This window comes from Camponotus floridanus, unplaced genomic scaffold (genome assembly GCF_003227725.1).
Source record: "Camponotus floridanus strain SB8 unplaced genomic scaffold, Cflo_v7.5 scaffold21, whole genome shotgun sequence".
NCBI lineage: Eukaryota > Metazoa > Arthropoda > Insecta > Hymenoptera > Formicidae > Camponotus > Camponotus floridanus.
The window spans coordinates 1,745,312-1,759,362 of NW_020229337.1; the positions used below are offsets into that span (position 1 = coordinate 1,745,312).

The 14,051-nt window shown below is 37.6% G+C and overlaps 1 protein-coding gene and 1 long non-coding RNA gene across 4 annotated transcripts in view; one reads left to right on the forward strand and one right to left on the reverse strand.

Moving 5' to 3' along the window:
• LOC105253920 (protein vein) overlaps nt 1–14,051 on the forward strand; it is a 320,393-nt gene that overhangs the window by 94,544 nt on the left and 211,798 nt on the right. The gene's annotated exons all lie outside the window — the stretch shown is intronic.
• LOC112637831 overlaps nt 1,768–14,051 on the reverse strand; it is a 110,272-nt gene continuing 97,988 nt past the window's right edge. Inside the window, exon 3 of the long non-coding RNA XR_003122761.1 lies at nt 1,768–1,882. This is a non-coding gene — a long non-coding RNA (uncharacterized LOC112637831). The remainder of the gene's footprint in view (nt 1,883–14,051) is intronic.

A 14,051-nucleotide genomic window follows, 5' to 3' on the forward strand; every position in this document is an offset into this window, starting at 1 on the left:
CCCCGCCGATGACCATACCACCGAGTGTGTAGAAATTGAAATCGGTGTAATTCCGGCGAGCTCGGATTTCGATTCGCAGTCACCAAGATGTCTTTTAAAATTGTTTTATTTAAATATAAATATATATATTATTTGGCATATGTTAATTTCTCTTTGTTAAATGATAAAACTATCATTTTGTTGATTTATTTAGTCTCCAAGTATCGAATGAAATTGCTTTTTTTATGCTGGATTTTACGTGTGAAACTTATATTATTGAAAGAAGGATATTGGAAAAATTTCAGTTAAATAGCTTTAATTTATTATATGATATATAATGATACAAATTAAAGATTAATTACGCGATCTCGAAATAAGTGCAGAAGCCATCCGATCGATCCAACTTGTTAACTATTAATGACACGATGTAAAGACCATAATAGACGTTATAGTTTGTAATGGGCTGACTGTAATAAATTTTGATTTTTTCCTTGGCTATTATGCTATCGCGAAAATTCACCTCGTTGCAAATTTCGATCCGCAACGACGCGACGTCGCGACGCGTATACAGCCGCGTGGAAATTGCGAGCGACCGGACATCCCATCGGACACAAGGATATTGAGGTCGCCTACTTTTCGCACGAAACCGCATTTTTATCAGGGTGTCCCCAGGGTGACCTGGACGAAAATATACTCGCTGCCGCGTCGTATTATTCGCCATGTGGTGGCTTCTGGTTATTTCGCTATTTCGTATTTTTCGCAGCATATGTGCAACAGTGCTCTCAGATAAAGAACGAATTTTTAAATTTGATACTTGGAAACTGGAATTAGATATATAAATTAGATATAGAGGATTCCACGCGAGAGATGCACGCTATTGATATCTCATCAGCTTGATCTTCGAGAGATTATGTAGCTGAAATAAAAAATATCCGATTTATTATTATGATTAAATAAATATTTTTCATTAAAAATTCTTAGAGATTGAAGAATTTTGTAGAGATATTTTGGGGAAGTAAATTATTCAAATATTCCAAAAATGGATCGATAAATGATGGCTGAAAAAAATAAAACATTTTAATTTCGAATTAACTGTATAATTTGAGCTATTCAAAAACTCAAGTTAGATTGATAAATGACTGTTATCTATCCAGATAATTATTAAACTATATAATACTATTGATCTTACGTTCAGGATTTTAAATAAAAATTTTTCAATGGGAGATTCATTTTATCGGAAGCCGAAAGTTACGAATTATCGCTACTGATATATATATATATATATATATATATATATATATATATATATTTCTACTATAATTCGGTAAAGCTACAGTTTACCGTTGTGGAAGCACAATTATCTTCCTGATCAACTCATTTAACGATTAAATATTAAACGATTAAATATCGAACTACAATCGGTCTGGCCGCAATTAACGAATTAATTAGACCGTGCAACATTTGGTCCAGTTTCTGATACACTTTCTCGCGCTTTTAATTAATTTCAGTCTCTTCCAACTCTGCGCGCTCGTTAGCATTAAATGTATCATCGTTATAAATATATCGTTAAATATGTAAAAGTATAAAATCCGATTAACACATATGTGCATTACGCACAAGTTATCTTTGTCGGCGTCTTCGCAGTGCACGATGTGCGCTTGCGGAGCAGTTCGTCGAGACTTCCTGAAGTGTGAAATTGTCACCGAATAAAATTCTCAGATTTTCGCCGACGAGTCGTGAAATACTTTTAAGACAGAAAGAGGGGGGTAAGAGAGGTACCGTGAGGGGGCAGCAAATTCCCGAGTTTAAAGTTTCTTGCAAATCAGGTGCTCCCGCAGTTGGTGGTTGCCGGATTTTCTGGAACGGTCCGCCTACGATCCGGAAGAGCAAGAAAGGAAAGGAGCTGCAAGAAGAAAAGCTGAAAGTTAGAAATAAATGCAAAGAGCAGCCGCTGTTTCTTTTATTCCGCCATTTCGAGGCGCAAGCGAATCACGAGCGATGAGAGAATAAATAAAGAATATGGAATAGAACACAAAACTAACAACAAGTTGTTCAATTTTGATATCTTGCTAAAGCATGTGTGTGTATGTGAGACTAAAAAAATAAAAAAATTATTTATTTTCATTATCAATTAAAATCGTACTTTTATTTATTATACGATGACGATATTTATTATTCGTGTTTCATTAGTACGTATTAATTACAATAAACAATTCAAAAGATTTGATCTCAGAATTTGTAATATTTATGTAGAATATAATAAGTTTGTAGTAAGACCTAATTTAGGAAAAAAAATATATAATCATGAAATTAAATTAATTTTTGATTTTTTATTTCATATTTAAAAATATATAATATTTTCTTTAAAATTAACTTTAGAAGTCGTGGATTCACTCCACATTCTTCTTTCTCTTTTTCTTCGAGAATTATGATTTATTATTATTATTATTATTATTATTTATTTTTATTAATTATTTTTTTTCGTATATTTTAAGTATCGCTTTTGCGGATCGTCCTGCGCGTTTCAAACAATCTCCAACAAGTGTACTCTGAAACTCAAACCGTTCTTAATCTCAGATCACGTCCTGAATCATCTGCAATTTCATAGATCTCGGCGAGTTCGCATGAACAAGGGGCGCGGCATATTTCGGGCCAAGATAAAGTTACGGAGTCATAAAGAGAGCGAGATCGCGGTTTCATTTCGGTCGTGATGGATGCGCGGCTTGTCGCGACTGTTGAATTAAAACGGAGCGAGATAATTTCGCGCGAGGAAAGAAGGAGCATTTCGAAAATATACGTCGGTTCGGCTCGAAGATATTTCGCTTCTCGCGCTTCCGTTATTTAAACAAAAAGAAGAAAACCCTATCCTTTCATTCCCTGCCTCCGGATGTTATGAACGTGCGGATGTACGCGTCTTTTGTTGTGTTATCATTAAACTTGCAATCGCGCACCTTTTCTTCTTGGTCGCTCCCCCTCCTCGTATCTTTCCCCGCACCCATTTCCCCCGTTCGTCTTCGACGCTAAACAGAATAAAAGTGGCGGAAGAAAAGCGGGTAGGGATAAATAGGGCCGAAGAGAGACGCGCCCTGAGATACGGCGTCGCCTTTCACCCTTTCTTCCCTCGCCTTTCCCGTGCTTCCAGGTGGGAAAAAAGGGACGGAAGGAAAAAGAACGATAAAAAAGCGCATGCATTTTTCCGTTGTTCCTGTTCCTTCGCGGTTGCGAGGCGGCGAATTGAGCGACGCGGAGGAAAGAGGAAAGGAAGCAATACGGCGGTGAATGCGAACGAGACGCATCGTTGCCCTTTTCCTACTTTGCTACTCTATTTATCTAGGATTCCCTTTTCTTTTCCTTTACTCTTTTCGAGTATTTTATCCGCCTTCTCTTTTCTCTTTTTGCAATCTTCATATTCGAATATTTCCTTCTCTCTTTTCTTTCGTTTGAATCTCTTTTCTTCGTACAATGGCAATGCGTTGTATTAATGTGTAACATATTCTGTTGAAATACAGAACTCACAATACGTGCAATAGATGACGATAAAAAATATTTTAAAAGAAACTTGCTTCTGAAAAATTCCCCTTTAGATTTAAATTTTTTTTTCTCTGAATCACATTCATTTTGTATCTAGTTTGAAAAAATTAAATACTTTACGCATTCGTTTTGCATATACGTCATAGATTAATTATTAATTATAAATAGAGCATACTACTTTTTTATTCTTGACAAGTACATCTATTTTTAAAATAATAGAATAATATTGAGAATGTATTATTTGCAGTTTTCACATTTACCTATGATTGAGAAGAATTCATTTATATTCATTTACACTTTGTGTTTCTCTCCTCCATTATTTCGTCTACATTCCTCGAATCATTTGCACGCTTCTTTCTCCTTTTCTCACTCTCTCTCTCCCTTAGCGCGATCTTCAAAGTCTATTCCTCGATTCTCGTTTAATCTCATTCAAATCTTTGCTCGCTACTCGTATTTCTCGCAGTCACCCGGTCGTTTTCCTCGCTCTTGGTTTCGGGCGCCACGTGACGCCGACCGATGCTGTTTGCCCGACTCGTGCATTCGCATTTTCCTCACGGGTCAGCGAGCATTCGATAGTGCCCGTTCGAACTATATCCTCCGATCGGACCGGGCTCGCCCTCTCTTTCTATCAACCAGTCGATTCTCCAGCAGCTACCCCGCTACTCGCGAACGCCACCGACATACCTCGTTCCACTCGACCCACGAGAATTGGAAATCAATTTAGGAAAACGGTAATAAACGGACGCCGGCGTACGGTCCGTGCCCCCGGCGTACGCGGTCCGAATCGCGCCGCTTGCGGGAATCGTGCGGCTTTCGAATGGTCTCTTCCTGTGTTCGTCGACGACTCGGCAAAAACGTTGCTCGCTCTCGATTTCCCTGTAACTTTTCTCCGTCTCTTTGCGCGATATCACTTGCTCGAGATAAAAGCGCGTTCGTGAAATAATTATTTGCGGACGAATCAAAGGAGAATTCGTTCAGTTCAACATCGAGCGAAGCATACTTGTGAATCGTTATGAATAATAAGAAAATCAAGCACGTAACAAGACGACGTCGCTCGAGGAATTAATTGTAATATTTGTCACACTCACGAGGCATCTTTTTATGTTATGAAATTTTAAAAGACCACGAAAAGTAAAAAAGGAAAGGAAAGGAAAAACCGCGCCAGAAAAGATAAAGAAATCTCTAAAAGGATTTAGGATGAAAAAGATTTTACTTGTAACTTATCGACATACTTTATTCAACTCTTATTCGGATTGTCTCTCCTAGGCGCGATACGCGTTACAGGTATTTATACAGTCCTTTGTATAAAGTCCTGTTAAAGCGGCGCGGCATAAAAAGCCGCGGTAGAACGAATTAACGAGTCTGCGAAATCTCACTGAAGACTCATTAACTTGAGCGCATCGCGTACCTTCCGGACGTTAGCTCGGCTCGTTCCGTCAGCCAGGCGGCGGCATGGTATTACGCTTATTTGAATGGCCGCATTTACTCGAGCGTCTCGCGAAATGAGTGAGATACGGCACGCAAGATGTACCGCGCGCAGTACGTTATATGGCCTTAAACCCCGCAAAAAGAGGATTTCCGCGAGAGGAATGAAGGGGGGGGGGGATCCTGTGGCACACTTTCCGCCTTCCTTGCTGCGGACCACTTCGCCGCGTAATCCTCTGAATGGTCGCGATAGTAACCGGAGAATATCCCTTTTACTCGCTTCGTGCGCCTCCGTTTGCACTTTTGAGTAAGGAGAGAATTCTTCGAGCTTGAGAGGAAACTGCTGGAAAGAGCTTTACGGATTGCCGTCGACATTGACTGGGTAAAATATGAATATAATGTCCGGGATATATAATTTGCGTCCTCGCCTTACACGCTCGCTTTTACGTTATCTTTCAACGACATTTTTTGAAAAATCAACTCTGTCCGCGTTTTACCCTTTAATCCAATAATATAATGCAACGGAAAGATGGGAAAAGAATCTTTTGGGATTATCGTTTATCAAAGCCTTGTTTAATATTCTTATTAAAATAATAAATAGAAGTTGTATTCGATAATTTATTCATTTATTCATCATCCATCGAGCATGAATTAAGACCAAATTTTTTAAATGTAAAATTATTTCAATCTCAGCTACTTTTAATTCCTCATTTGTTACTCCCTCGTAAGCACGTGCTTTCTCTTCTTCCTCTCCCTGAATTCTGAAAATACAATCTACCCGTGGAAAGAGGCAGAGCTAATCATACCTCCTCCAGACATCTTCCTTGGTGAATTTGCGCTTCCTGCGGTGGTCTTATGATTCATTTGCAGTTTCCCTTCCGCGCGTTCCATCATCATTTTCCCACCTCCTCGTTTTATCTTTGCATGGCGCGAGAAGGATAAAATTGAAACAAAGCGCGACCGATCTAATTCCATCCCTAACGAAATTTCGCTCGCCTCCCGAGGTAAGATAAACGCAGCGTAAAAGTGCCGCATCGGCTAAGATTCGACAAATTGAAAATCATGGCTCGCGCCGGATAAAGTTCGAAAATACTTGAGCTAACAAGAGATCATCAGGAAACACGCTCCTTAGATTTCTTCGTGTAACAACGAAGCACATTTCGACGCTGACGTTTGTCTTTTCCATCTGGCATGTAAAATATCATGCTAAGAATATTAAATGTGATCTTGTAAGCCGGTTTTTAAATTATTTTAAGTAAAGATTGCCTTCGAAATTTTTTACGTGAGACTAAATTTTGCTCGTTATATTAGTTTTTTAGTTGACGGATAATTTATTGTGTTTACAAATTTCGAGAAATTCATCTTGCATAATCGAGTCTAAGAAATTTATCTTTTTAAATAGTGAATGTCAACAATAGTCAACTAAAGAAACAAGGAAATTGCACAAGAGCGATAAGAGATAAATTGATTTCCTTCCGTTCCATTTTCTTGTCTTCTGGAAACCATCGTTTATTTCTGTCGCTCTCGTCAGCAACGTCGATAATCCGTCGCGTTTGTCTTTAAGGCATAGGCGGTAATTTCACGTCGGAACGGAGTCGATCTATTTCCGGTCGTCTCGCACGTCTCCCACGCGATTTCAACCCTTCGGAGAAGAGTATTTGGCCGGTTGCGGGAATTTCCGGAGAAATTCTTGAATACCGGCAGATCCATATGGCTTTGCGAGAGAGAGTGTGCAAAGAGAAACAGCGAGTCGAGAAAGGGGTGGGAGAGGGGGAGGGAGTCTGAGGTGGAATACGGGGATGCTGGAGAGATCCTCAGGTGGAAAGAGAGGATCTGGAGTACCGAAGTGCCGGAGTGGAGTGGCTTAGAAATATATAGGCTGCTCGGCGTAGAACCGACGGCAATTTTTAAACGCACGAAGGAGATATTTTTTACACGGCATGCATTAAGACGGATTACAGCGAGGGGCTGATTAAGGTACCGAAGCATTATGGATGTGTAACCGTTAATTTTTAATCTTTTAATTCTACAAGATCTCGTCTTTCGGAAGAGGGAGCATTTTTAAAGTGCCAAAAAAATTTTTCTCACTCTCAATAATTTTTGATCGAGAAAATATCGAAAAAAAAATATATACATACCTGATATGAATTCTCAAAAATATATAATATATTTTTACTATTCATCAAATCTGTCTATTTTATTGCTATTTTATTGCGTCATGTATATTTTGACCTGTTTGTAAAAGTGTCGTCTCCCTTTTTTCGATAGATAAAGTTAAAGTTATATCCTACAACGATGTCGCGTGCTACATTTCGTGCGACAGGCGTCTATTTCGTGCGACAAAGTGCCGATAGCTAGTCCCTAAGGTGAGGTAACGTAACCCTTATTCTAACGTAATCTTTTTGCCCGGTATACCACAGTGAGCCCTTACACATCGTGAGCATGTAGCGTAACGTTTATTTCGCCTTATGTAAATTCTCCGTAAATTGTCGGCTCGCACATGAGATCTTTCCCTTCGCGCTGATATCGCGATGATCCTACCTTCCGAGCACGAGAATATCTACACAAAGACAAATCCACGTCTGATAGCGATGCGATTACATTAACATCTCTTTCTCAACCGACGGAGGTTGGTAATTTGTAATCAACGTTTGTACGAAAGTGTTTTCGGGTTTACATTTCGAGCGTTATTTTTTTTTGCTTATCTCGCGAAAGCGATGTGCAGATTAGAGACGATTAAATAAACAGAATTACATACGGAATAAGAGGTGCTATTTCGTGTTTGTGGAGGATAAATCGTGATTATGAGGTAAAAATCTTATACGAGAAATTGAAACGTTTACTGTCACGTTAGCATTTCCGTATTTTATTTGTTTACATAAAAAATTCTATTTCTTTATTCTATAAATTATGCTGTAATTTTGATTGATTTTTATACATCGATGTAATTAATTCTATTTAAAGCAGTATAAATAGCTTGATTTATAACGTTATATTATTCAGTAAATAGCTATTTTCTTCCTTAGAGTAACTTTTAAATGGCAAATACGTTTCGACGGCTATTGAGTGTAACCGTTCACGCGGATTACGGAGATTATCTAAAGCTCTTGTTAAAGTACACGGTAATTAATCGTCAAGACAAATTGCTTATGCTGTCATTAATGCGAACTATCGGGATTATCCGGAAGTTCTCGCGCTGACGCACGCGCGGGTTAATTAATTGTTGCAGCAAAAATCCCAGACAACAGCATCATCCCATCTCACCGCGTTATTATACGATAATGGATGATTAAAAGTGATATTTTCAACGTTCTTAATGTAAAAAAAATTCTGAGCAAGTAACTTTTAATAGCACTCTCTATGTACACGTATTGCAGGTTAAAAATCGTGATAAATGTATAAAAGCGATTAATCAAAATTGATATAGCTTGCTCCTTTTAATGCGAAAATGTACAAATTTTATAAATATTATTCAATAAATATAGAGAGCTAGTTGATATTCCTCTTTTATGCAATCTTGCTATCGCAATTCTGTAGATTCTAAGAAGCTTTTGCATATAAAAGTAGCCTTAGTTTTAGACATCTGTGTTTACGAGATTTTCTTAGTGCGCCGAAGTAGATGCCGACAACGAGTTCCACCTCGAGAATTTTCTCAAAGTATTTTATTTACGAACGAACCGACAATATTTTCTGTTTCAACTGCTGCAGAGATTCTACGGAAGTGAATATGCTTTCTCCTTGCTTTCGTATATTTGGATCTAGTAATTTTGAAACTCATAAATTTCAAATAATATTTTCCTAAAATATTACAAAAATAAATATTTTTCTCATTAAAAGATTTATTATTTCAATATTTATTTTTTTAATTTTTAATCTATATAATTTACTTTTCTTTGTCTTTCTGTCTGTATATGTGTGTGTATTTGTTATTACAAATATATTATTAAATAATTGATTTTAGTAAAACTCAGTATTTTTAAAAGTAGCCAGAAAAATTAATTAAGAATCGAAGAATTTTCAAAGTATCAAAATTTACAAACATACCAATTTGTCGAATCGTGAAAATTCGGAATTGCATTATTGACGGCGGTCTTATTACATTAAAATTAACAATTGTAATTGACATGACGTTCGTTTGTTTGCGTGCGAACACTGAAAGGGAAGCTTCGCAAAATTGGGGAACTTGTGCGACGTCCCGCTTGAAATTATATATTCCCGACTCCTCTTCCCTCGGCAATAACTAATGAGCCGCCTGTCATCGCGAATAATCGATCGCGTTGTGCCTTCCAAAGACAGAACGCTCGTGACTCCGTCGACTTACGAGCCGATGATACGTACGAGCACATTGACGAGGATGGAATGTTATAACGTTGCCTTCTTCGACGACACGACGACGCGACAATCAGTCAGTTTTGCAAGTCGTCTTAATTCACATTTCCATGCAAAACTGTACTCCCGATCACATCCACCCCAGCGTCCTCATCAAAGACAGCTGTCTCTTGCTCTCTTCTCTCCGTTCCTTTCTTCAGGGTTCGTGCCTTATTCGTATTCTCGTCCGATTCACGCGCTCCGCAAAATTGTAAGATTCATTACGGAATTACAGCGCGATCCAAACTGATTGTAAGTTTCTGTGCGAATAGCGATATCGGTAATCGAATCTTGCCGGCGCAATCTAAACAAATGGTGAATTGGAAACAATTACACTTTGGAAATAATGAAACTACGTTAATGCAAAAGGGAAGACTTGCAGATGAAGGAAAAATTTGAAGCTTTCATTCGAATTCAAAATTTGATTTATATTTTCATATCAACTCCATTGAACTGAAACATTTTAATAATCACAATAAAATGCTAATTTATTAATTGTGTTCAACATATTTTCGACCTGCAAGTCTGTAATAATATTAATTGAATATTGAGCACAAAGATCAGAACGTTTGTAACATTTTAATCATCTACCAATAAATTATCTGCTAACTTCGAACATTATAATATACAACTCGTATATATGAAAAAAATGATGTATTGGAATACTTTATAAATGCTCAGAGAGAAAAATATTAATTTATTCTGAGCGTTATAAGGACGTAATCATTTGTATCCAAGAAACGACATCTCTCGATAGGGAACGGCGAGTCGAATCCCGATTCTAGTCGTGGTCCTTCCTCGATTCTCTCTCCATTATTCTCCGTTCTATTCGTGAATCCTCAGGTTAAGTAGTCAAGCTTCGTCGTCGTGTGCGACAAGCTTTTCGAACGGCTCAGGATAGACTTTTTGCGGCGAGTTACTCGTTCGGGGCACGAACCCTGTTATCTTCGGACGTGTCGAGTTACCTCGTTAACCAACAATGGTTCCAACACGAAGGCAGCAACCCCCTAACGTCGCACCGCCCTCGCATTTCTCTCTTTCTTTTTATAACTTTCTCTCTCTCTCGCTCTCATTCTCGCTCTCTCTTTCTCCCCTATATCTTGCAGTTCGAAGCGGCAACTTTTCACTTTACGACGCCGCGCATTACGTGCGAACGGACGCAGCTCGTTGTGCGAAAAATGGACTAGCGGCTGCTTGATGGCCCCTTGCTCCGTTATCGTTTCATTCGCACCGACGTCGTCTTTCACGAGCGCCATGCGCCATCGGGTCGCGACGCGAATCGAGCAGAATGTTCGCGACGTGAGGAACGTCCGTTACTTCTCAATTCTAGAGGCTATTCGTTTTTTCCGAGGTTTTTTTTCCGAGAGGAAAAACGTTTTTCCGTATGCATTGTAAGCGCGGAGAAATTTTTCTTTTTTCCATGAGAATCCGCGGAATTACTTTCGCTCTTTTCTCTCGGCAGAGAAATTTTGAGAATAAAAGAGGTGAAAGAGCTGACTCAATTCAACTCATAGTTTTTTAACTATAATTTTAATTAAATTATTTTATCGATAGATTTTGCAGTCCTCAGGTGCAAATAACAGTTTTGTTAAGAGAAAAAAAAGTGAAGACGAAAGATTTCTGTTTAGAAAATCTTTCCCTCAAACAAATAAAAATATAAAAATAGCAAATCCGATATGCTTTCTAAAATATAATATACAATTTTTTTATTTAAAGACAATATATTTTATCGACAGAATTTCTAAATTTAAAATAGAAAAAATATAAAAATTTCTGTTAAAAAGTTAGAGATCTATCTAAACTCGTTACTATATTTTTCGAAATTTTTGGATTCAGTTTAGATTACAGATATCTCTTTGAAATTTACAGTTGCGTGTCTTTCCTCTATTTTACATATATGAGAAAAGTGCGAGAGGTGCCATTTTAAAAATACGTTCCTTCACAAACATTGCTGCTCTGTAGCTTTATAAATTTACATTTCGTACGCTATGCATTAACGCGTGCATTGTTTTGATCTGATGTTTCTTTCAAATAGCAACAATGTATTGTTTCCAGCATGCTGCGTTTCGTATAATCGGACACGCATGATCGATATGATAGCGAAAAGGAGAGTTTCGCGATAACGAAACTGATATTATTTGCAATGTAATTATTTTATGCAGCCGCTTATTTTTCTGTGAAATATCATACATATATCACAATGGAATAATCAGTAACCATATTACAATGGCTATTTTTTCTCCGAAAGATTCATACAAAATATTCGCGTATAAATTCAATATTGAATTTTCAAGAGTATTCACAAATCGTAAAATAAATAACATTTATATTGAAAATCCATTTATAAAATACTTCCATTTCTCAAAATAAGCAAGATTTCAAGTGATATCAAGATCGACAGCTCGGTTATGATCTCATAAAACATATCTGTATCACACATAATACAATAACTTTTCATCTCTTCTTGTTCTTACCGGCCAGTGGCATATTTAATGAATAATTAACGTCGATCGCGTTTGTCAGTAATTACGTCCAGGCGAAATATTGTCGCTCCCCCCGGCAGATTGAGTGCATTATTCCGGCTCAAGCGCGTCATTATTCGCGCAGATGCCATCCATCGGGATGCAGCCGGAAAATTATTAAGTATGCGCGGGCGACAGATTGAACATTACATTCCCATTACGGGACTGTAGCGGTGGCTACAGTCGCGGGTCATTAATCTATGCGCGCCGGCGTTACCTCATCGTCATGGAAAACGTACGAGGGACTGACAGGTCCTGCATATTTCAGCCTCCGCTTTAGGTGCGCCGACTCTGGAGAATCGACAATCCAGGAAACGTTTACGCGTTTAAATGAAATGCCCGATTGTTGTCGATGGTGTTCACGTGGGGCCAATTGTTTTTGCGACGTAATTGCATTGAAAAAACTGTTTTTCACGATCGACCGATTACTTCGAGTTTTAATGATGACGTTGGATTATGGATAAATCGCGTGACCGAAAAGCTTCCATCAATTAATTTTGCTGTTTTGTGGAAAGTCATAAATGTCTTACGAACCCCGCGAATTGGAAAATTCTGATTTTGATAAAACTTTGCATATATATGGGAAGAATAAATAGGTGAATTTAGAAATTTTTAATTACGATCTGAAAACGATTCTAAAGGATAGAGCCATCCTTCATATGTAGAGCGAATCTTTGCTTTTCTTGATAGATTTTTGAAAAACAGTTTTTCAAAAATCTTTGAAAAAAATTATTTTATGTGATTAGAATTATTTTTACCATGAAACTTTTATACGACATATTTTTTGATATCTCGAATATTTTTGGGGATATACCAAAAAATTGTTCTAAATATAAGGAATAGTTTGATTTCTTAGAATCGTTTTGGGCCGCAATTAAAAATTTCTATATTCATCTATTGTCTCTTCTCTCTTCTATGTGTGTAAAGTTTCACCAAGATCAAAATTTTGCAGAGATTCTCTTATTAGAAAACTTTTGCCCGTCTTCCGTGTCTTTAACCAGCAGATTTTTCGCGTTTCTATGCAAATCGGTGCAACGGCAGTGACAATTTAATACATGAATCTCGTACATGGGATTTTCCACGAGATAGACATGGATGTAAATTATAGGCGAGATGTCTCTCCTGTATACAGATAGATTGCGCTTTAATGATACGCGCTTTAACGTATCTCGGCGTGTTTTAAAAAATGTATCGCGCGACCCTTTGCGCGAAGCATTCCACGAAAACAGGTTTATTTTTTATGATGAGGGTGTTGCACGTACGACCGAGAATCTTCTGTCGCGAATAAAACACGACGACCGACGGCGTTTTTCGCCGCGGGGAAAAGTGCGGAGTAACCTCGTATTTGCCAACGCAAATTGCGATGCGTGATCTCGTCTGCGGCGACCTGGACGAATTTCTCGGCGCCACGGAAGTCAAGGGGCTGTAGGGATCTGCGACCGGAGAATTGTCGTAAAAAATACGGGAAAAAGCGACGAGAGCTTTCGTGAATAAATAATATACATATGATAAATATTTTGACCTTTATATTTTAATAAAATACTTTTTGATATTTTCTTATTATGTTATATGTCTTGTGAGAAACTCAGAAGCTTCTCTTCCTTGCAAATATTCTTATTAATAATTATCCTTAAAAATAATTTATATAAATATATTTATTCACAATCTACTTGATTGAATTTATTTTATATTCATACTTTTCTAAAATTCCAAAATGATTTTTAATTATAATTAATTATATATTATAAATAATTTTTATTCCTTATATGCGCGCGTAATTTAATAAAAGAAAGTTGCAATCTATAAATTTTCGCGTCATAAAATTATCTTTATGAAATTGTTCGGCGATAGAAAATCGACGTATGGAAAAAATACCGCCGAATAAAGAATAAAATTCTCCTTAAGAAGCAGCGCGCAAAGTACATATGTATATATATGCGGGATAATCCGGTGATAAATTTTCACCAAAGGTCCCTTTAGATAGGAACGAACCAGCGCGCGCGTGATTTTATAACGAACAAGCACGTGGCGTTCTTTTGGATATTTCAGAAATGTGCGCGGTTAACAAATATTTGCCGTCGTCAAAGTCGTCCTCGCATGTAAAATTGTAATGTCAATAGGACTTCGCAAGACGTTATACTCGATGATTACATCGACATGAAATGTTGGCATCTTCTCTTTCTCGTGCTCTCCTTTAAGTCGTTGTCCTTCCTCCATCCTCGACAC